This window comes from Macrotis lagotis, chromosome 1, assembly GCF_037893015.1.
Source record: "Macrotis lagotis isolate mMagLag1 chromosome 1, bilby.v1.9.chrom.fasta, whole genome shotgun sequence".
NCBI lineage: Eukaryota > Metazoa > Chordata > Mammalia > Peramelemorphia > Peramelidae > Macrotis > Macrotis lagotis.
Genome location: NC_133658.1, coordinates 859682208 through 859706908, shown reverse-complemented (window position 1 = coordinate 859706908; position 24701 = coordinate 859682208). Strand labels below are relative to the sequence as shown.

General features: G+C 39.1%; 1 long non-coding RNA gene across 1 annotated transcript in view; it reads left to right on the top strand.

Moving 5' to 3' along the window:
• The window catches only part of LOC141508865 (uncharacterized), a 79340-nt gene that overhangs the window by 37656 nt on the left and 16983 nt on the right, over nt 1-24701 (top strand). The gene's annotated exons all lie outside the window — the stretch shown is intronic.

Here is a 24701-nt window from a genome sequence, read left to right as displayed (position 1 = left end):
AGTGAGGAGCCATTAAGGCAAGGATTGAGAAAATGTTCTGTAAATTTATAAATGGGGTAAATCACAAAGTCATAGATTTAGAGTCAAAAGAAATCCCAGTGGTTCATCAACTTCAATCCCATCTTTTTTAGATGAAGAACTTGAGGTTCAGAGGAGTTAAAGGACTCTTATTTTTTGTTTGTTTGTTTATAAAAGAAAGATTTTATTTATTTTGAATTTTACAATTTTCCCTGTAATCTTGCTTCCCTCCCCCCACCCCCCACAGAAGGCAGTCTGTTAGTTTTTACATTGTTTCCATGGTATACATTGATCTAAGTTGAATGTAATAAGAGAAATCATATCTTAAGGGATCTTCTAAGATCCTATAGAACATATATGATAATAATAATAATGATAATATTAATAATTTGTTGTTCAGTTGTTTCAATCAGGACTGACTCTTTGCAACCTCATTTGGGGTTTTCTTGGCAAAGATACTGGAGGTGAGGAAACTGAGACAAACAGGGTCACATAGCTAGTAAATATTTTGAACTCAGGTCTTCCTGACTGCAAGCTAGCACTCTATTCACTAGCTAGTTCCTTAATAACAATTTCAGCTTTATAAAACACTTCACATATGTAAGGATTAGGGTTAAAGTTGAAGGATTAACCTAGCTGGGAGTTGCATCTAGCCCTCTGACTACCAATTCAGGCATTATTACTTATCCATAAGATGAGAAGGTTGGTCTTAATGACCTCTAAGATCCCTTCCTGAACCTGGAATCTAATGGTGAAGGCTTACATACTATTATCACAGCTTCCTGCAAACCCGTATATGACTCTTGGCCTGTTGTCCCTCAGGAACTTGAGGGAAGGAGGGAGATTCCCTCTCTGGGTCTTGAGGGGTTTTTCCTTTCATTGTCTGAACATGATAACGGTTTCAAGGTTTCATCTCCTGTTATTCAGACTGCTAGGGATCTCTTACTTTTTTCTATTTGCATCAAGTCTCCAACCTTTCTTCCCTCTCCCTTCCAAGATCTCCAAATAACTGACTTTCTCCTTCTCTCTCCCCTCTCATCTTCCCTTTTCCTAGAGGTTCCCCTCCCTTTGATGCCTCCTTTCTTCGATCCATTTCTAGTTCAATTTTGTATTGTACTTGTGACCCTAGGTATTTTTTCCCTTCCCCACCCCATTCCCCAAGCTCTATTAATGAATAATATGTTCCAACTTAACTTTTCTGGAAGAATATGGGTGGGGTCACCTCCAGGCAAGGACACCTCACCTTCTTCCCAGCAGGATCAGACTCAGCCCCAAGGGCCTGGGTGAGATACAGAAAGTCCTTCATAAGTCCCATCTCCTCCCCACACCCCAACTGATGAATGGAAAGCCTTGCCAAGAGAAACTCAGATCTCAGGATGCCCCAACCAATTTTTGGCTTCTCACTAAGTATAGAATAGGATTCTGTGATTTAAGACAAGGGAGAGTAGGAGAAGCAGGAAGGGACCGCAGCTCCCAAGTCAGCCACCCTAATTGCTTGCCCATCTCCTCAGGCTTCAGTCAGAGAAACAGGGTTCAGGAATAGATACATGATAGACTTGTTCTCCTTGCCCTAGTGAGGCTACCAGAATCAAGTATTTTTTGGGAGAAAATTTTCTAATTGTTAAGTTGTTCCAGAGTGGAATGGGTGGAAGGTAATGGTATCCCTCTTAGGAGAGATTTTTTCAAACAAAGATTGGACAAGCATTTGGAGATCCCTCCCATCTCTGAGATTGCTATTATATGAGTCTGGACACTTGTAGAATTGTTGAAAGTTATACATCTCTCATTGTAACTCATGATTCCATCTTGGGCTAAAACTTATTAGTGATATGAGCAGAAATACATCTCAATAAACTGAATGTGTTTTAGTTTTTTTTGCTTGACCTTGTTACAAAATGTCTTTCTATGGTTCTAATCATTCAGTTCCTTTCAACAGTGTGAAAGCAATAATAATTTCTCATAGCTATAATGGTGCAGAGAATTATGAATATAGAAAAATTATAATCAGAAACAAGTTCTATAATCCTTTAATGCTGTTAAAATCTGGGATTCCTGTTATGGGTATGGAAGGATCTTTGCTTTTGAGATGTAAATGGACTCTTATTGTTTCACTGTTTAATGTAAAATTTGTATCCTGTCTCCTCATTTCCAACCCCCAGCCTTCAACCTCTACCTGGTTTCAGTCATGTAGTGGGGAGGGATTCCCCTTTTGCCCCTAGTGCCCAGATAAGGGGCAAAGTTATAAAAGCTGGATTGGACCTCTGCTCAGGGCCAGTCCTCTCTCTCTGACCCAGTCAGCTCTCTCCGTTTTATCCCTACCTCTCTTTATTTCCCCTCTCTCTCTGTCTCAGTCTCTGTCTGCCAAGCAACCATGTCTGGCATTTTGATATTCACTCTGTCCTGAAGTGCTTGTTGACCTTTCAGGAGGAAAAGGTTTTTTTTTAACCAGTTTACTTTGCTATATTTATAATAAAATCTCGAGCAGTTTTAAAATCTCAGAGAGCATGGGAATTCATTCATTTTTCAGGGACCCTCGTTCCTCAGTTACCCCAAAATTCTATCTTTAATTGGCAACCCCCAAAATCCCAGTGGCAACAATATTGTGATAGATTAATTCCCTTTAGAGAACACTAGACCTGTATCAGATCACATTGCCTTGCTGGTTAGAAATGAAGCTCCCTGTGTTAATTACAAATTTAGGAAAACAATGGTCAGGAGGTGAGGCAGCCATCCTCCCCGGAAGGGTCAACAAAAGAATTCAAGAAAAGATACAAAGATGATAATCTAAGTAGAACAATTTACCAGTGGGTAGAGATAGACTGCAAATTCCTATGTACAGGTCAACAAGGTTACTTTCCTCCTTTCTTAAATGGTATAAAGTTTGAGTTTTTTGCTCAGTTTCCTGGTGACCATCATGGGATGGTTTGCATTACCTATGAGTTTTGTTTGGTAAATCCCAGAGAAGAAAACTTCATATCTAATCTATATTTCTCTGTTATGTTTGTTTTAACACTATGTTTTTGAGGTTCTTAAAATTTTAGGGTTGACAGTATTGAGCAAGCATGAAACAAATGTCATCAAATTTGAATCCCAAGATGTGATGATGTGCTTCTCTTACATTGGAAATAACAATCCAGGCTAAAGTCACTAGATCACAGAGTATGTGGGAGTGGTGTAAAGTGTAAGAAAATTGCAGAAGTAGGAAAGGTCTAGGATGTGGAGGTTAAAAAGTCAAATAGAGAATTTTGTATTTGATACTTGAAGTCATAGGGAATTACTGGAGTTTGTTGAGTAGGGGAGTGATGTGATCAGACCTGAGTTTTACAAAAATTGCTTTGGTGACTGAATGGAGGATGGATTAGAGTGAGGAGAGATCAGCACTTATTAAAATAATCTTAATGTGAGGTAATGAGCACCTGGACTAGGGTGATGACAGTGGGAAAGAAGAGAGAATATTCCAGAAATATTTTGTTTAGTCTGTTAACCTTAAAAACAAAATCTTTAACATATAGGGTTAAAATAAAATGACAGAAAATACATGTAAGATATGAAATTTTATCCTCTGGATTTTACCATTAACCTATAGGTGGAGGAAATTCTAATAATGACCACCCTAAGCTGAGGGAGATCAGAAAACTTATACAGCAGCTAGGGGAGGGTAACAGAATATTCTATTATTTGGTATCAAAGGGAGTCAGCCTTCTACAATGCTATTTTGCCTGAGGGAGCCAACATTTTTTTATGAGTTTAAGTAGCAGGAGGTCAGGGGAAATATTCCTTGCTAATTCTAAAGGATTAAGGAGGACAGGACAAGTGTTCCTTTCAAAGACCAAAGGAAGATACAATCCATTCCTTACAATAGCTAAGAAAAATCAAACTTTGACCAGAAATATAGTTGTAAAAACTTATAGAAATAATTATACTTTGACATTTCCCCCCATTTTGATCAAAGATGATATCATTACATCAGCTATAGATCAACTAAAGAAAAAACAGAATGAAGGGAATATTGGAGAGAAAGATAGCCTCTATGGGACACCTAGGGTTGCTAGAAAAATGGACAGGCAACAATAAAAGGTTTACCTATGGGGAGGGGGTGACACATAAGAATGGAGGACACATTTACTGGGTCACGAACAAGTTATAAAGATCAAATATTGAATAACCTGTACTATCAAGATGTGCCAAGAGGAAGAAAGTAAATAACATTAACTTTTGGTTAACTTCATCTTTTTTTCTTGTAAAGAATGTGGGGTATTTGACTTCCACAGAATGTAAGGGGAGATTGTAGTTTACATTACAAAGACTGGGGTCTCAGGGCAGCTAGGTGGCACAGTAGAAAGAGCAGCAGCCCTGGAGTCAGGAGGACATGAGTTCAAATGTGACCTCAGACACTTAATAGTTGCCTAGCTTTATGACTTTTGGCAAGTCACTTAACCCCATTGCCTTAAATAAACAAAGACTGGGGTCTGCCCCATGGCTGTTGGAGCCTACTGCAGGTATATGAGTGTAAGACAAAAGAAATGACCTGATCAATCCTTGAGCTGAGTGAGGTCTCCTCACAAGACATCAAGCCTCCTTACCCACGGGGAGGTCAAAAACTAGCTTCAACTAGTAAGGGGTTGAGCTTGTTCTTTGTGCCTTATCAATGAAGTTCTCCTGGCTTTTCTTTCTGGGTTTGTGCGTCGGATTTCTGTTAAGAGGTTTGTTTCATATGATAGATGGGGAAAGATCAGGAGACTTTAGAACTGTGCTTGTCTTCTCTCCACCATCTTGGCAGATCAATGAAGTTCATGTACATTACTGTACATTCCCCTGTGCTAGGAAGGATGGCCCTTCTTTGCAGAGATGTTTACTAATAAAAAACTATTTTAATCACTCTGACTAAGTATTTATAATTACAAACCATTGGTAACACTTCTGGAGATATCTGATATCCTTTTGTATCTCCAGAGTCTGTCAATGACCAGGCTTTTTCAAGAATATTTAACTCATTTGTAGATATCATCCCCTTTTAGGTAAAAGAAATATCTCAAACACATTTTAACCAAGTCAAAACTCATATTTTGAAACTTAAGTAGATAGGTGAAATCATATTATTATTTTTTTAAACTGATCACCTGATGTGATTACAGGAATTTACCTCAAGGATAAAGAACATAGGAACGTGGGCAGCAAAGTGATACAATGAATAGATCTCCAGCCCAGGAATCAGGAGGACCTGAGTTCAAATCCAGCCTCAGACACTTAATAATTACCTAGCTGTGTGGACTTGGGCAAGCCACTTTACCCCATTTGCTTTGCAAAAACCTAAGTAAACAAAACAAAAAACAAAAAAAAGAACATAGGAAAGGAAAACTATCCTTTTTCATGTAGTTGTCAATTTCCAAATGGGTCATCTATGTGGATGACCAAATTCCTTGACCCAGATTTTAAATTTGCCAGTGAGATATTTCCAAAAGTCATATTTGAGAAACTAAGTTAGGAAAGTACAATCTCAGCACTTGTTGAAAATCACTTCCCCAAACTTTCTCAATGAGCCTGTCACCCACAAATATCTATGAACCCCATAGAGTTGCTGGCCTTATAGGCATTGATCCACCCTAAATTTTCTTGATACCTGAATTTCAGACTCAGAAGGCCTACTTTCAGTCTCATGTAGTCTTTAATAGCAATTTCCTATAATAAACCAGAGATTTAGTTCTAAACTTTATTATCTAAATTGGCATATCAGAATATGCCACAAAACACTATAATCTTACATTGGCAACAATAATATTATCACAGAAAAGCCTCAGAACTGATTCTATTGTTACACATAAGGACTGTGCTTAAAAATTAAATATAAATTTGGGATGAAAAATATCAAGAATTCCAATTATCTCTTGAAACAGGCTTTATAAAAAAGTTTTTATAGTAGAAGTTATTAACCATGTTTAAAATAGACATATATATAAATCATTGCTTTTAGAATCCTTTTAAACAATTAAAGTCTTTAAAAATTTCAACAAATGCTACTAATTTCAAATGTAGCAAAATTGTCATAGCCTTTCTACTTTCAATTATTACAGTAACTTTAAATGTGTCAATACAATGACAAAGTGCTTCACAAATAATAAATGTTCACTTTTTATTGACCTGAAAAATAGAAATTTTTGTTTGAGAGCTATAAGCAGGGACATAGCTTAATCAAGTGGACAAGACCTAAAAAAATTTCAACAGAAACAATCAAGGCTCATTTCATTACAGAAGTCACATTTACTGAAAGTAGGATTAACAATTAATTTAAGATGAGTCAAAACAAAAATCTATATCAAAACAGCAATACAATGAAAATATACATGGTTTTCCTATTCCTGGTTTCATTAATCAAAGCTGGACACAGCTATTATCATCAATATCAGATTAATATTACAATGAATTAATTAATTTACAGATGGAAGTTTTTCACTGAGAAGAACTTTTACAAACTTTTATCATGTTAAATAATTCTATATAGATTATTTATTTGAATAGCCCTGAGTGATTTGTTGTATATCTTCTACCTTAATTTATATATAAATAGATGAAGCCAGTTTGACAATTATAATTACATAATTGCATTCCCATTTTGTGCAATGATTTTGCCAGAGTTCTACAACAGATACTCTTGCGACAGGGTTAGATTTTCTGTTCCATTCCCCATGTTAAACACTTAATATACTCAGTTCAGAGGTGAGGTAATTAAGGTCATGTAGATGAGGGGCAGTAGTTGAAAGATTTAATCCTTTCAGCCTAGCCTAGGGATCCAGTGTTGTTAAAAGGGTTTGCCTTATGCCAGGGGAAGTTCTTGTCAAGGAGGGCAAGGTACTTAGCTAAAAGTTTATTGACTTCATTGCAAAAACTCAAAAACTGGGATGGGGGTAGGGGCCAGTGGTGGAATTCAAATAAATTAACAACCTGTTCTCTGCTCTAATGACCATTTTAAACATACAAAAATACTGAAACGTAGTTTAATATTTCATGCATTTAATACTGAAGTAAGAACAACAAAAGAGATACACAAACTGGATTATATTATATTTCTCACAGTAAGCAAACATATCCTCATGGACTGAAAGTAGTCACCAACAGCCAGTGTTGGAATATATGCAAAACCCAATCTCATTCTACCTATGCTAACTCATTTTTTGATTCTACTTCCATGTCTTCTGAAATCTCTATTTCTATTGGTTCATTGTGTCCGAGTTTTCTATTGGTTTCACCATTCAGGGAACAAAAACACACTCAGAATATCTGGGGGGAATTTTAGGTGTAACACAAAGTGGAAACAAATGACAGCTTGTTACCCCCTGGTTGTTTGGCACTTTTTCTCTTTATGTTATATGTTTGTTTAATGAAGTAACAAAAATGAAGGAATTAAAATGTGGCATTTCATCAAAGGTATAATGAATTTTAAGAAATGAGTAAATAAATATTACAAGCATACTTACATCAATTTTTTTTCACTTATGGATGGAAAGAACATTACTATGGGCACTTAGAAAATGTTGCGCAAATAAATGCTAAAAAATCATAAGGAATGTAAATTTGTGATTTCCACATTGGGCAGCTGCCCCGGTGCCCACCTTAGAGACAATCTTGATTAGGAGTGCTATTTTAACAATAGGGTTGTGGAACAACATAAAAGTAAGTATTGGTTTTGCTGAACCTGTACAAACAGGCTGAATCCCTCTACTACTGGGATATATATTGCTGTGATCAATTAAGGTGCATGCTCAGTACAGATGGAACATTTGATTCATTATAAAACATTTTCCTGTTCAAAATGTTTCATCCATCACAAATTCCAATAACTCAAATTAACAAATTCACAAGCAACCTTAAGTCAAATTCCTTTACTAAATCCCCATTGTTTTTCAATCCCAGGGGAATTCTCCTTTCAAAGAGTTCCAGGTCTCTCATCCCCCATTTGCAATAACTCCAAAAGACTCTAAGAGGCAGGCAGTGGCTTATGCTACTGTAGAAACGCACATGTGGCAGTCTCTTGTCCCACTGGGAAAATTAGACTGTTTTAAGTTCTCAACAGACCAAGTCAATTAAAACTGATCAGAGAAAATCCAATAAGGGTCATAATTTTAGGGCCAGATACAGTATTTGTGATCGACATAACAATTTTAAATTCCCAAATGTTTAGTTTATGAGAGAATCTGTCCTTTAATAATTCTAGCTGTTACATTTACCAATATATATTTTTTTAGTTTTTGAAAGGCAATGGGGTTAAGTGGCTTGACCAAAGTCACACAGCTAGATAATTATTAAGTGTCTGAAGTTAGATTTGAACTCAGGTCCTCCTGACTCCAGGGCCGGTGCTCTATCCACTGCACCACCTAGCTGCCCCCATTTACCAATATTTCTTAATGCAACATTTAGGACACTCAAAATGCCATGATCACAATTGTGTCTTCAAAAACTAAAAACTAAAAACCCACCTCAAGTTCATGCAATATATTTTTAATAATGCACAGAAGATCAGCCCAAATATATATGTGTGTATGTAATTAAAAAGTGATCATATAGCTTTAATATATTGTCAATTAACAATTAATAGCTAACCCTTTTCCTTTTTCCCTATCAGGTCTGAATCTTGACTCTGAAAAAAATCAGATTTTTCTTTCTGAAATCAAAGCAGCTCTGGTTTTCTGCTAGCAAGGTGTGATTTGCTTAAAAAAAAACTTCCTACAAATATTAATCTCAAACCCTTTTTTTCTAGTTTAAACCCAATTTACTAACTTGATTTCTAAAGGGCAAGATTATCTTTGTAGTTTCTAACTGAAGCCAATATGCTTAAACTATAAAAAAATTAGAACTAGACCCTGAAATCTCAAAAATGATGACATCCAAATTTAGATGGTAATCTGTTATTACTTATTAATTTTAGTTTTTTAAACAATTAAATCCAAACCCCAAGCAAACAAAAGGAGTAATTCATATTTTAGAACTTTCATTTCATTTAGACTGAGCTAGAAATGAATTCAGTTGCCCATGAATCTTATTTCCCAAATGTTTTCCAATAGTTTTAGAATAATAATTTAGCATAGAGGGAGCAGAGGGAGAGCTGTACAGCCAGGTTATCAGAATAGGAAAAATAAGATTCTAAGTGAGAATTCTAATTCCCCTCTTTCCCCATTTTACAGTTGAGAAAAAACAAATTACAGAAGGAGAAAATACCACTCTTGTTACAGAGAGACCCAAACAATAGTTTTTTTCCCCTTTGTCTTGCTGCTCACCAACAGCTTTGGGAAAAGGGGGGAGGAGGAGGGAGGGAGGGAGGGAAGGGAGAGAGAGAGAGAGAGAGAGAGAGAGAGAGAGAGAGAGAAAGAAATAGACCCTGCCAGTCTATCAGACCAGAACTTAACAAAATTCAGGAAGAGAAAAACAAAAATCCTTTTCTTCCTTCAAAAAACAACATAATTTTTAGAAAAATCCATCCTGTGGTGTCAAATTGTGAGTTTTTAGAAAACAAAAAGATACGATTTGAAAAGGGAGATTGAGGTCAGTCTGGACAGAGACACTGAAAGCAAACTTGACAGGAGGAGATAGCTGAGAGCTGAATTCTGCCTGTATCACATAGAACATATAATTTAAAATGAACACCTACAAAACACATAAACTGAGTCTGAGCATCTCAAACCAAAAAAACCCTTGAACTCCTGAGAAAACCCTCACTGTTCTCATACTAGAGAATCCCCAAAACACAACACAAAGACAACAGGGTACTAGACAATATTTGTATATTTATCAGAAATGCTACAAAGATCTAGCACTTGGCCCTTTCAAAAAAGAAATGCTACACTTAGATCTAGGGACAAAACTTCAGCACCCACCCCACTTGGAAAATACAGGCAAGCCTAGAGCCAGAAGTAAAATCCAGAGAATATTTAATTTCCAAATAAAATAATTGAGTTGAAAAAAAAATAGTAGACTAACTTTATTCCAAAGCCAATTTTGCCTAAACCAAAAAGCTGTTCCAGATTTTTTGTGGTTGTTTTTTAAATTAATCAATCAATTTATTTTTAGGGAGCCATATGCAGTATTGTTAAAAGATAGTTTACCCCATTTCCAAGTCAAAGGTATCAAAAGACCTATTTTCTTCTAAGAAGCACACCCACATCTGACTGCAGACTGAGGACCTAGTTTTACAGATCTCTTTCCTTCTGTAAGGAATATAGGGTGTTTGGTTTCCACAGGAAGGAGACTATCTAAGATATATATTACAAAGACTGGGGTTTGTCTGTGGCCATTGTGGCTACATGCATATATATGTAAAACAAAAGGGGAAATAAAGGAATTGACTCCAATCACAGAACTGGGAGAATCTTCCAACCTAACCTAAAAAAAGTCAGACCAAGCTTGATCTTCTCCAACTAGTCCTGGGTTGACCTAGGGTCTCTGACCTCTGCAAGTGAGCTTGCTTAATGAGAGCCATATATATTACTATGTATATCCACTGTTACGATTGAGACTCATCAGCATAACACGCATTGGATGACCAGGATGGAGAAAACATACCTGAGAGTGGTATGGGATGAGTGCATTGATTAGATTGTACCCCTGAAAATACAGACAAATGGCTGGCTCAGAGGGGAGGAAAAAAATCTTTCAAGTTATATTTAAGACTGGACATTGTCACAACTCGGGGTTTCTCCCTTTAGGGGAGATAGCCCTTTTCTGCAGAAAAGTTCATTAAAAAAAGCCATTTAATCACTCTAGACTAAGTTTTTATAACTATGAGCCATTTATAATACTTCCAAGAAGCATGTCTGAGTCCAGACAGAGGTCTGTCCTTCACAATTCCTGTCATCTGAGTCCATGGGCACCAAAACTGTTAACCCTAAAAACAAAATCTTAAACATATAGGGTTAAAATAAACAATGGGAAATGTAGGTTAGACATGAAGTTTTATTTTCTGGAATTTACTATTAATCTATGGGTGGAGGACATTCTTTAATGACCACCCAAAGCTGAGGGAGATCAGAAAACTTATACAGCAGCAAGGGGAGGGGAACAGAATATACATGACAAGAGTAGACAAAACCATAAACTTTCCTGGAAACTATTCTATTGTTTGATATCAAAGAGAACCAGCTTTCTACAATGCTATTTGCCAGGGAAGTAACATTTTTTATGAGTTTAAGTAGCAGGAGGACAGGGCAAATACTACTTTCCAAGTCTAAAGGAAGACACATTCCCTTCCTCACAATAACTAAAAAATCAACCTTTGATCAGGAATATAGTTGTAAAAACTTATAGTAATTATTACACTTTGATGAGTCATTTTTCAGTTGTCTTTGACTCTTCCTGATCCTATTTGGGGTTTTCTTGGCAAAGACAATAGATTATCCTTCTCCAGTTCATTTTATAGATGAGGAAACTGAGGCAAACAGGCTTATGGGAATTGCCCAAGTAAGTGTCTGAGGTCAGATTTAAAGGTCTTCCAGTCCAGCACTCTATGTATTATGACATCACTTAGCTGCTCTGGTTAATAAAGGTAAAATTGGCAGAACTTGGCAACTGAATGTGAAGAGTGATAGAGGGGTCAAGGATGACATCAAAGTTTTAAGCCTGGGTAATTGGGAAATTGGCAATGTCTTCAAGCATAAGGAGCATTAGAAAGAGAGGAATGTTTCTGAGAAAAGAAAATGAGTTCAGTTTTGAATGGGTTGAGCTTGGGTTGTCTATGACATCTAGTTTGAGATGTCCAGGAGGTAGTTATATATGGTAACTGAAGATCAGGAGGGAGGGTAGGGCTGGATTAGTAGATAAGAAAATTAGATGCATAGTGATAATAATTAAATCATAAGTTCCTTTTTTTAACCTTTTTTTAGGCAATTGGGGTCAAATGACTAGCCCAAGGACGCTCGATTAGTAAGTGCCTGAGGCCAGATTTGAACTTAAGGCAGGAAGACTCTGGACCTTCTATCCATTGAGTCACCTAGCTGTCTCCTGATACATAAAAAATGCTTAATAGAGACATTCATGTGTGTATGTGAATATATATGTATATATATGTATATATATATTATATATGCATATACACATGTGTATATACATATGTATGTATTAATGGGTAGAAACATAAAATATACATAAATATGTGTGCATATTTACACATATAGCCTGGGATCAATGAATATGGGAAGTCAATAAGAATGAACTTACTGTGCATTAGAGTGAGAATCAGAAGTGAGATAGATGTGTTTTGGGAAGTGAATGTGCAGGGAGGACTGTTTCAGGGGTGGTATATTTGGGACTGATTAGAAAGTGAGTCAGAGAACCCTCATGAGTATGGCCACTGTGAGCCAGCAGTATGCTTTGAATATGGCATGAAGGTAGAGAGGTAGTATTTCCTAGTGGCTAGAGCTGGCCTCATAGCCAGGAAGATTTGGGTTCAAGGACCACCTTCCAGTTGTGTGACATTGGTCAGGTTATCAATGTTTCAGGGTCCTGGGCAGCTCTCTAAGATTGTGAGGTGCTGATTAGTGTGTTCCTCTATGGAAGTTCCCTTTCAGTGAAATCACAGGTCTGTCTGTCCCTATCTCCTCTGAGAACAGAGGCCATGAATGGGACTCATTCTTAGGGTCCCTACTTCCACAGAATTAGCTGTAATGGAAAAGGCTCGCGGCTGAGTGAATTCCTCCCTGTTCTTGTCATGGAAGGAGCTTGCCAAGGGCAACAAAAGATCACCTGCAGCATGGGGCATCATGACACTCAATTTTCTGGAAAGCATGGGGCTAAGCTTATCTGATGATCCCTTTAAAAATAGAATTTTCTTGAGGCAATAGGTGGTGCAGTGGATAGAGCACCAGCCCTGGAGTCAGGAGTACCTGAGTTCAAATTCAACCTCAGACTCTTAATAATTACCTAGCTGTGTGACCTTGGACAAGCCACTTAATCCCATTGCCTTTACAGAAACCTAAAAAAAAAAAATAGAATTTTCTTACTGGAAAGAAGAAATCACTGATCCATCAGCCTCCACAACCATGGAAGGGTTTTCAGTATCATAGATCATTAAGTAATTTTTTTTAGGTTTTTGCAAGGCAAATGGGGTTTCAGAATCAGAAGAGATTCGGCTTTGAATCCTGCCTTCAGAATCTTTATACAGGATCATGGATGAATCATAAGAGATTATAGATTTATAACTGAAAGGGACTTAGAGACCAATCCCCTCATTTTACAAGCTAGAAAAGTGAATTCCAGAGAGGGGATATGATTTACGTAAGGTTCCCCCAGATAATAAGTAGCAGAATACGGATGGAAATACTATACCTCTAAATCCAATCCTGTCTTATTTTTTTACATCTTACTTTTTATACTTTTAAAGATCTTTTTACACCTTACTTCCCTATTTTGACAGCTAGATGGCGCCATACTACACAGAGTTCCAGGCTTGGAGTTGAGAAGAAATGAGTTCAAATCCAGTCTAAGACACTGACTCACTGTGTGACCCTGGACAAGTCACTTAACCCTGTTTGCTTCAATTTTCTCATGTGTAAAATGAACTGGAGAAAGAAATAGATACCACTAGAACATTTGCCAAGAAAACTCCAAATGGAATCACAAAGTCACAGATGTGACTAGAAAATAACTGAACTCTCTCCTGAACTTTGCCATCTAGTATCATTGGCTTTCTTGTTGTTCTAAGACACTTCATCTCACCATCCTGAGAATTTTATCTGGCTTTCCCCCTGCCTGGAATTCTTTCCTTCCTCATCCCCCCACCTAACTTCCGTGACTTCCTTCAAATCTCAAAGCCCTGGTCTTCTTCAGGAAGACTTTCTCACCCCTCTTTTTTTTTCTTTTTAATTTTATAAGGCAATTGGCTTAAATGACTTGCCCAGGGTCACACAACTAAGTAAGTATTAAGTGTATGAGATCAGATTTGAATTCAGGTCCTCCTAACTCCAGGGCTGGTGCTCTATCCATTACACCATCTAGTTGCCCCTTGGCCTTTTCAAAGTCTTAACTCTGTCGTCTGCAAAATGGGCTTAATGGAAATAACAATACTTGAAGCTCTTGCCTCCCAGGGGTTGCTGGGAGAATCAATAGAATGAAATAATGCAGGAAAAGAGGGTTATAAATATTAGGGATTGATGGTGTCCAGAAGACCTAGTTTATCCAGTCAGGGCTTGCCCACATCACTTAGTAGCAATTTCCCTGTCCTCACAAACTAGGTTCAAGGTGTATTTCTGAAGGGGGAAGTGTAGGCTTCTTAGGTGCATCCCAGATCCTTCCCTGTTTGACTCTGAACTCACTGGGAGTTAATTTCCTCTCTAGGGTCTCAGACGGATTCTGGGGAAGGGATACTGTATCAGAGCCTCATATCTTGTGGTGAGGGGTGGGGAGAGGTAAAGGGAATCTGAGTCTTCCAATAACTTATTACCTCAGTTGCCCACCTCAGATCAGTGTATTGGCTCTGGGTAGTAGATGACTTGGGAGAATGGCAAAAACCTTGTGTTGCCTCTATGCAGCAAAGGGAAGGAATATTGGTTTTGGAACCAGAGAAAGGTTCAACAGACCTCTCTGGGCCTCTGTACCTTTATCCATCTGAAAAATAAATACATCTAAAGTGCCATCTGAGGGTCTTTCCAACTCTTTCTATGAATTTGTGATCCTACTTCTGCTCTCAAGCAAGAGGGAGTATGAGTATGAGGGTAGAGCTGAATCTGCTCTGAGGTTGGGGTGGTTCTAGTTGACCCAGGTTCTGCTCCTCCATAAGGATACCTTGGACCCTCTGACATTGTCTTCCACAGCTACCCTTGCCCCCAACTCTGCTCCATGACTGTAGTGAGTAGGAATTCTTTTGGATTTCATTGATAGGGACTGTAGTGAGGAGACCAGGGCCTCCTGACTCCTGATGATGACTCTGAGTTCGAAGGCTTTGGAGAGATCCTTAGTGAGGGATGCCATATTCACCAAATGTTAGAACTCAGATCAAGATTGGGTTTGTTTAAGATCATTCTGAAAGTCAGAAGCAGAGGGGGCAGCTAGGTGGTGCAGTAGATAAAGCACCAGCCCTGAAGTCAGGAGTACCTGGGTTCAAATCTGGTCTCAGACACTTAATCATTACCTAGCTGTGTGGCCTTGGGCAAGCCACTTAATCCCATTTGCCGGGCATAAAAAAAAAACCTTAAAAAAAAAAAAGAAAGTCAGAAGCAGAGACAGGCCTTGGAGGAGTTTTCCTGACTCCAAGAGAATGAATACCTTTTCTAAATAAGACTGTGTTCCTTCCTTTCCCCTACATATCTAGCCATACTCTCCCTTACCCAGTTCCAACCATCATCCTGTTTTTATATTAGGCCATTGGGTTATGAAAATTGATTGAAAACCTAACTTCTGAACAATGACTCATTTTCATCCCTTAACATCTTATTAATAATAACAACAACAACAATAATAATAATTGACATTTACCAATTTTAAAAGCTGTAAAATACTTTAGGTATGTTACATATCATTTGATGCTCACAATACGCCTAATGAGGGAGGTATTATCTTACCCCATTTTACAGATGAGAATCAAGATTAGTGTCTCGTCCAAGGTTACCCAGCTAAGAAGAGTCTGAGTCATGATTCAAACTCAGATTGCCCCGCCCCTGCCCCATACCGCCACACCAGTTCACTCATAGATTAGCTTGTCAGATCAGATTGTTGTTTAGAGAGGAATGTTGGATTCGAATCTCACTCCTGATCCCCACTACCTGGGCAGTTGTTTCATCTCTGGGAGACTCATTTTATCTGTAAAATGAGAATTGATGCCATGATCTCCAATACTCTTGTGGCTCCAAGTCTTTGATCCTATGTCCCAGGTACTCTCCAGCTCTGAGCGGAGAAGAAAGCAGAGATATGGAGAGAAGGGAATAGGTCTGCAACCTCAAGGTGTTGTCCAGGCAGCAGTCAGGCTCTAATGCTATAGGAAGGTTGGGAAAGTTGAGCAATGAGAGGAATACTGAGGACTTTGATGTCTTGGTCACAGAGAGATGGATTTGAGGTCCCAGATTATATGGTAAGTAGAGGTAGACTCAGAGAGCCAGAGAGAGAGAGAAAAGGAACACTTGGGCTTTCTTGCTAATAACTCACTAGATGACTTTGGTGAAGTTATTTGCCTTGTCTTGGCTTCAGAGTTTCCATCTTTAAATGGACACTTGGGCAGTAGTTCTTAACTTGGGGGTTCATGAATGCTTTCAAATCATATACCACCACTGGAAAAAACTTTCTGTCTTTTTTTTTTTAAATTAAAAACAAGTTTAACAAAAAAACCTTGTTTTAAATATTTTTATAATTATTTAAATATAACTGATTTCCTTAGAAATCTTATGTCTTTTATTTATATATTTAAAAACATAATTCTGTGAGGGCTGCCAAAGGGATACGTGGCACAGAAATAGCAAAAAATTATTCTGGTAGATAGTTTCTGAACTGTCTTCCTTCTCTGGTGATGATATTTGTCCTTCATTGTTGAAGAAGACCATGACATCAGGGCAGTGGTACCATGATAAGCACCTACGCTGGATTTGAGTGTGTGTGTACATGTGTGGGGGTGCTGTGCTAAGTCACCTTAGCACTTTCTCCTTCAGTGCCATCTGGGTCCAATGGCCAGATATGAATCAAGATGACTGGAGATAGCCCTGGAAACAAGGCAATTGGGGTTAAATGACTTGCCTAAGGTCACACAGCTGGTACGTGACAAGTGTTTGAGGCTGAATTCAAACTGCCACCCTCCTAACTCCAAGGCCAGTACTCTATTTACTGTGCCACCTAGCTGCCCTTCCTTTTCTAAAGTCCTAAAATGACACCCTATGAGAAAAAGGAAAACAGAAGAACAGAGAGAATTTCAGGTGGAAAAGAGACAGAACTCATCCTGCCACTGGAACATGGTTCTCTCTCCCTGGGGTAGAATTTGTCTACGAGTTTTCCCAGTCCTGAAAGTTGAGCTGTCCCCTCCTTTCAACATAATCTTATATGTCTCCTATAAGAAGGCCCCTATGTTGAAGGGGAGTTGGTGCCTGCCCAAAGATTCCTTATTCCTAAATCCAACCTCTGTCAGATTGACATGCTTCTGCGAATGCTCTCCATTTGAGTAATGTGCTAAGAACTTTCTGGAGACATCATGCACAGTAGCTACTAGGACCACTGCTCTGTTCCCAGCTGGAACTAACTGTTTGCTTAAAGTTCTGAGCATATGAAACTAGTACAAGAAAAAATGGTGGAATTCATTTTGGGAAAGGGGGTGTTTGGAACAATATGGATGGGGGGGGTCCCCTTTTTAGGAGCTAAGATGAACAAGAGGCTCTGAAACCCGTTCAAGCTCACTGAAGGTGACTTTGTTGAGTCTGGGGCCTTCTAAAGACAAGTTTTCCCCCAACTCATAGACTCCTGGGACTCCAGAAACTCTCTCATCTAATTGCCTAATTTTAAAGAGTGGCAGATCGAGACCTCCAGAGAGGGCCATAGTGGATGGGGAAAAGATTAGATGAGAACCCAAGTCTCCTGATTTTTACCAAACCAGGTTTTCTCTACCCTGAAGCATCATCCCTATCCCTCTCCACATGGATACTAAATTATTAGGGCAAACTAGCTGCCTTCCCTCACTGCTCCATCAGTTGTAAAAACTGTTCTCATTTTCCAAGGTAAAGACTCTCTCATGTCACCGAGGAAACATGCCCAAGAATCTCTTCTTCCTTCTTGTACAAGGTCAATAGAGTGTCACCGATATTCTAACTCAATTCATGTCCTAGATAATTTGAACTTGAATTCTGACTCTGCTATTTACTACCTGAGGGACCTTGGACATGTGATTTATCCTTCCTGGTCCTCAGTCTCCTAATCTGTAAAATGAGGGGGATTGGACTAAATGGCTTATAAGACCTCTCCCAGGTCTAAATCTAATATCCTATTCAATGCACAGAATGCTGGGCCTGGAGTCAAGATTATCCATGTTCAAATCTAGCCTCAGACACTCACTAGTTGTGACCCTGAGCAAGTCACTTAACCTTGTTTATCTCAGTTTCCTCATCTGAAAAATGAGCTAGAGAAGGAAACGGCAAATCACTAGTATTTTTGCCAAGAAAATCCAAAATGGTATCATAAAGTATTTGACACAACTGAAATAGCTGAACAACAAAATATATATGTATATATATTTATACATTATATTATGTGTATACACATATACATATATATGTCTACCTATATAATCTACAAGAGTTATTAAGGGGTACTAAGAAATTAAATGTCTTGACTAGGATCACCCAGTCAGGAAGTGTTCAGGGTTGACTTGAACCCAGATCTTTCTGATACTAAAACCAGTTCTTTATTCAGTCTTCAGGTCTCAGTACTTGAATTTACAGCCTTTTTGCTTAAGGGATAAACTGAATAGCCTTTAGAAGGAAAAATTAGAGAAGGACTAGAAAATTGCTTATAGAATTTTAGGTTTAAATCCACAATGGAAATTGAAGGCCATCTAGGTTAAAACCACCCCCTGTCCTATTTTGTTGTATTTTCACATGTAATAATACACCATTATAAGCCAAAGAGAACAGGGGTTGGATTTTCAATCCTTTCCCATTTATGGTTATAGATGACTGTATTTTTTTAAAATGGTTTACAGTGTGGTGAGGATGAGGATGAAGGCAACAAATTCAATGCTAGATTGAGTGACCAAAAAGAAGAAAGAAGTCTAGCTACGATTCAGGATCCTGGCATAGAGGAAGAGAATCTAGTTGAGTGAAAGCAGAAGATATCAAATAGTATTCATATTATAATATGAGAGGGACTGGAGAGATAGCAACTCCTTCATTTCACAAAAGGATACAGTTACAGAAGACTTACATGATTACCCAAAGGTTTCATAGTTGATAAGGAGTTGAGATTGAAATGGGGCTCTTGTTTTAAAAAATTAAGTTTTATTTTTTAATTTCAAATTCTCTTCTCCCCACTCCCATTAAGAAGGTCTTTTTTTTTTTCGAGCCTCTCTCCTCTTTGAAAGAATTCAGGTTCCCTTTGAGTCCAAATTCAACAGTGTTTTCACCATTTCTCTCTTCTGGTTCACAGCCCTTGAAAGAGTTAGAGACCCAAAGGCTTCTATCTAAAAGGTTACTACAACTCTGCCTCTTCTAAGAGATGCTGGGATGGGGAAATCCATAAACCTCTAGTGAGGGAGGAAGGAGCCTCTTTCTGTCAGAACCACCAGACTGAGGTATGGGGGTGGAAAGATAATCTCCCCTAATCCATTTTAAAATTTTGGCAACATGGATTTGAATTCAGTTTATAATCTTCCTGTATACAGTGAAACTGCTCACTTCTTCCCTTTTTTCCTAAATTAATCTTGAAATAATGTTTGATCTGGGAAGAAAACTTTTCCTTCCCTGGAGTGTTCTCTTCCTAGGAAAAATGTCTTCTAGCATTTTGTCTGGATTCCTCCTTGGTCCCGTCAGAGTCCATCTAATTTCTATTTTCTTGGATATATGTCTTGTTTCCCCCTAAATGGTTTAAATTTTTAAGGACAGGGCTTGGGCCATTTCTTACTCCTTCAAGTTCAGTGCTATTCACTTGATTAATGTTATTTGCATTGAACATTGAAGTGGGAAGCATTTCATTTTCAGGGACACCAACAAAATAATATGGTCACCCATGCCCAAAGACACACATGATCTCCAGCAATTCATTAAGATGAATTCAACTCTAAAATTCCCACCTCCTTTACACCCCCACATCTGGGGATTCCCTCCTTCTTATTGGAGAGGATAGAAGGTGGGCATTAGAGAACTCCATTCTGATCGAGGAGGGGACCTGGGACATCATCATTCTCCAGCCAAGTACTCTCCTGGACTTCATATTCTTCAGAAACTCATTACTCTGTAAGAAGAAATCATCTCCTCAGTTGTCTCCCACTTTATCAAGTCTTTCAACCCCAGCCTTCTCCCTTTCCTTCTTTTTATGTATTGTCTCCCCCTACTAGACTAAGTTTCTTTTTTTTTTTGCAAGGCAAATGGGATTAAGTGGCTTGCCCAAGGCCACACAGCTAGTAAACTAAGTTTCTTAAGGGCAGGGACTCATGCCTGTCTTTGTACTGCCATCACTTAGTGTAAGTTATGTTTGTTGACTAACATACTTGGATAACACACACACACACACACACACACACACACACACACACATCATATTACTCTTCATCAAAACCTTCCTCTCATCTCACATTTCTTCCTGTTGAAGCAGCAACCTGCTGAAGGAGAGATAGGAAGCAGTATATTGTCAGACAAGTCAAACCACCACAACTCCCCGATGCCACCTCCCCTTGGACTTGGGTGGAGATTGTTCAGAACCCTGAATCCCAGAGCCCTGAGAATGGTAGCATCCCAGGGACACCATGTTTGCTTCTAGCCCTATTGCCATCCCTAGGGGAGAGCTATCACTATGGAGGAGCCCATCTTCCTGGACCCCATGACCAACAACAATGCCACTAATTGGCACTAAGAGTGCAGGGGATGAGATCACTCCTACTTGAACTCACTGAAGGGTTGTTGCAGCAATCACAGGCAAGAGAAACCCAGGAAAGGATGTGCTTAGCACCCAAATCCTTGGAACCATCAATTGTTTCAGCATTAGAAAATGATGATTTTTACCAGTATTAAGACATGAAAGGGATATACTCCCATCTGCTTTGCTTCTGTCCCTCAGGGACCATGGGATCTTTCTAAATATATTGTCTCCTCTTTTAGAATGTAAGCCACTGGATAACAGGGAAGGCCTAGTTCTTTTCCATTTGGATCCCCAGCACTTAGCAATTGCTGGCCAACTGGGTCCTGGGCTAAACAACTTGTCTTATGATAACTAGCATTTATTTAGGCATAGTGCAGGTACTGGCTCATTCAATTCTCACAGTCCTGGGAGGTGGGCATTATTACTTTTACATAGAAAGAAACTGAACAGAACTTGCCCAGGCTCATACAGCTAGTGAATGTCTGAGATCAAATTTGAACTCAAGTCTCCCTAACCACTACACCACTTAGCTGCTGCCTCCTAGCTGTGGCAGATCCCTAGTTCCCTTTCATCGCTTCCTGAGCACTTAGAACTCAAAACTCAGAACATAAAGTAATCAGGTTGCAGTTCCCATCTTTCTGCATTGGGACCTGGTCAGGCATTGATTACATTTATTTTGCTTTGCACTCTATAGTCTTTTTAATCCGTAACCTGCTTCTTGCTTGGTATAGAATAATAACCTAATTGTTCTCTGCCTCCAAGCCTCCCCACTTCCCATTCATTTTATTCACATCTAGCTACAGAACCAATCTCCCTAATGTAAAAATGATACATCACTCCCTACTCAAGAGCTTTCAATGGCTCCCTATTGGCTATAGGGTAAAGTTCTATAGACCCATGATTGCAGGGTTGGATGGCACCATAAGTAAGATTCAAAGGGGTCTGAAGTGAAGAAGACTGGAGTTCAAATGTGGAATCAAACTGATCAACATAATGAGCAACAAAGATTCACTTCCTGATAGAAGGGTGAAGAATGCACAGAATGAGGAATCCTTTTTGTTTTTTGGGTATGGTCAACATGGAAATGTTTTGTTTGATTATATATGTTTACAATAGAAATTTTTTTGTTCTCCTTTCATTCTCATTTGGGGGAAGTGGGATTTGGGTAGGAGGAAGAGAAGGCAAAAATTTGTTCATTGAAAAAAACATAAATTTAAAAATACTTAAATTCTAATTTTGTCTTGTTCACTTACTAAAAGGGACACTTATTGTGTGAGTAAATCATATACAAAGTCTGCTTCAATTTCCTCATCTGTAAAGTGGGCATAATGCTACCACTTATTCTCTCAGGGTTGCTGTGAGGGTATTTATAAAAGTGTTATAGAGATGCTAGCTATCATTTAATGTTTTTCCAATCTGGTCCTCTTTTAGGCCTTTAAAAAGCTTCTCTCCCATCTCTCCACAACAGGATGACAGTCCATCCATGCATCTTTATCATTGTCTAAATGGGCTCTGGCATCCTTTGCTGGCTCCCTCTCCTTGCCTAGAATATCTTATGGCTTTCAATCTTTCTCACCCTTCAAAGTTCAGACCAAAAGTCAGAACAGCATATTGGAATATAAATTGGAATACAGACTGGATTTGGACTCAGACATACTGTAAATCTGTAAGATGTTGAGTGATCACTTTGAGGACATTTAGGTAGAATTCATGTTCTAATGGGGGTTAGATTAGGGGATTGTGTTAGAGCCTAGATAATACTGGCTCTGGGGTTAGATGACTTGGTTTCAAATCATCTTCTGATACATAGGTGGGACATAAGGCAAATCAATTAATCTCCTTGGGATTCAGTGTCCTTATTGTAAAATGAATTTAGACTATCTGTTCTCTGCACTTCCTTCTAGCTTGAGATCTATGATCCTATGAACTCTGGGAGTCTCAGGCTAACACAAAGGGAACCACATTCACCAAAATGCCTGTATGCAGGGAGCTAGGTGGTGCAGTGGATGGAGCACCAGCCCTGAAGTCAGGAGGACCTGAGTTCAAATCTGACCTCAGACTTAATAATGAACTAGCTGTGTGACCTTGGGCAAGCCACGTAACTCCACTGCAAAAAACAAACCAAAAAAAAATGCTTGCATGCATTGTTTGTTTTCTTCTAAGTGGCTCCTGGTTCCTGACTAGTCCTGGTTCTTTTCTAATGGCCAACTTGTCTATTAATCTTGTGAATCTCAATCTTTTTGGTTCTGGGTTCCTGAACCTTTTCATTATTTCTGGATATAACTTCAATATTCCCAACTGAAATTCTTGCTGGCCTCAGGGAGGGAGACAGAGATGTTAAAGAAACAAGACTTTGCCCTCAGCCGTTGTTTAGTAGTTTCAGTCATATCAGCCTCTGTATGAACTCTGTTTGGGGTTTTCTAGGCAAGGATACTGGAGTGATTTGCCATTTCCTTCTCCAGTTCATTTTACAAATGAGGAAACTGAGGCAAACAGGATTAAATCATCTGTCTAGGGTCCCATAGCTAGTATCTGAGGTCAAATTTAAACTTACCTCTTCCTGACTCCAGATAGGGTGCTCTATCCACTGGATCATCTGTCTGACCCCACTAAGTAGATGTTCAATGAATGTTTGTTGTTCATGACTCAATTTGTGGTCCTGCTCCCTGGGAGATAATGGATTCCCATATCTACACTCCAAACCCCCCCCCATCCCTGCCCCCCATTCTCTATACCATTAAAGTTCCACATTCCCAATTTCTAGGAGTCTTCACTAATCCATGGCATATATACCCTCTCTGCCTAACCCATTCTTACCATGTCTTTTTGTTCCTAAGATGGGAAATGAGTCTTACCCCAGTCAATCAGAATATGGGAGGAAAAGAAAAAGAAAACACCATTTTTAATCAACCCATCTGCACAGAAACCAAGGGAGCACCTTTGGGGGGGGGGAGAAGGCAGGCAGTTGGGGGAGTATAGTGTCTGTCTTTCTGGCCCAAATTATAAAAGAAAGCAATTCACTTTACAAAGACTGGCTTAAAAAATCAAAAGGCTTCAAAGCACCAGTGGCTAAACCTGTGGAGTAAAAACAAGGGAGGAGTGGAAAGGGAATGAGGAGAAAAATCAACTTGGGGATGAGAAAGGATGCAGAGAAAGGCTCTGGTCCAAGAGGGAGCATAGAACAGAAAGCTAAGGATGTGTGGGAGGAACCAGCCTGGGCAAGGAAGGGTGATTTAAGTGGGTATGTCTGGAAGCATTTGGCCCAGGGGTGGAAATTATATGAGGGAGTGAAGAGGGACTGCTAGCCTAGGCACAGGAGAGAGCTAACCTGAAAGGAGATGCTTCCTCCTTTGTTCTCCAGGCTAGCCAGAGGGTTAGAGGCAGGGACTGTGATGGCCAAGGGCTCCAGTTCAAGGAAGAAGGCTTCAGAGGAGTAAATAAAAGGGAACTGGAATCTAGGCAGAAACAGGGAAGGACTATTGCTAAGACCTAACATAGAGGGTCAATGGACCAACCCAACTGTTGGGATGTTGCATCCCTAGAGGGGTCAGTAGCTGCCAAAGGTCATCTGAGAGACCAGAGGATGTCATCATCAAAGACCAAGATGGATGCCTTGGGTCTTCCATGGCAACCCTCTGCCCAAGTATCCCCTTTACACTTTCCCCAAGAGTTCATCTGCAGATTTTTTTCATTGTGCTGAACAGACCAGCATCAGGAAACAGATACTCTCTGCAGATGAAAAGGGGGAACATCAAGGACTGACAAAGCATTTCATCTAGAATTTAGTCATGGTAAGATTGCTTTTTACCAAGCTAGGCTAATTCACTTGGATAACTTTGCCTTGCCCCTAAGAAAGGAAGGAAGCAACAAGATGACTCCCACAAGTGTGATCCCCAGTCAAAGGAGACACAGATTATATTCCAGAGAAGCAGCAGCTACTTTGCTCTTTCAAATAGCCTGGTCCCCCTCTACAATGCCCTCTCCCCCTCCTTCTTTATGTGTCACAGATGTAGAAAGTATGTCAGATTTGGGCGGCCTCCAAACTCCCCAAAGCCTTGGGTTCCTGAGTTCCTAGGGGGTTTGATAGGCCCTATAGAAAAGAGGGGTCACCCAGGAAGGGGTGTGTATGTGTATGTATGTGTGTGTTGGGGCAGATCAGGAAG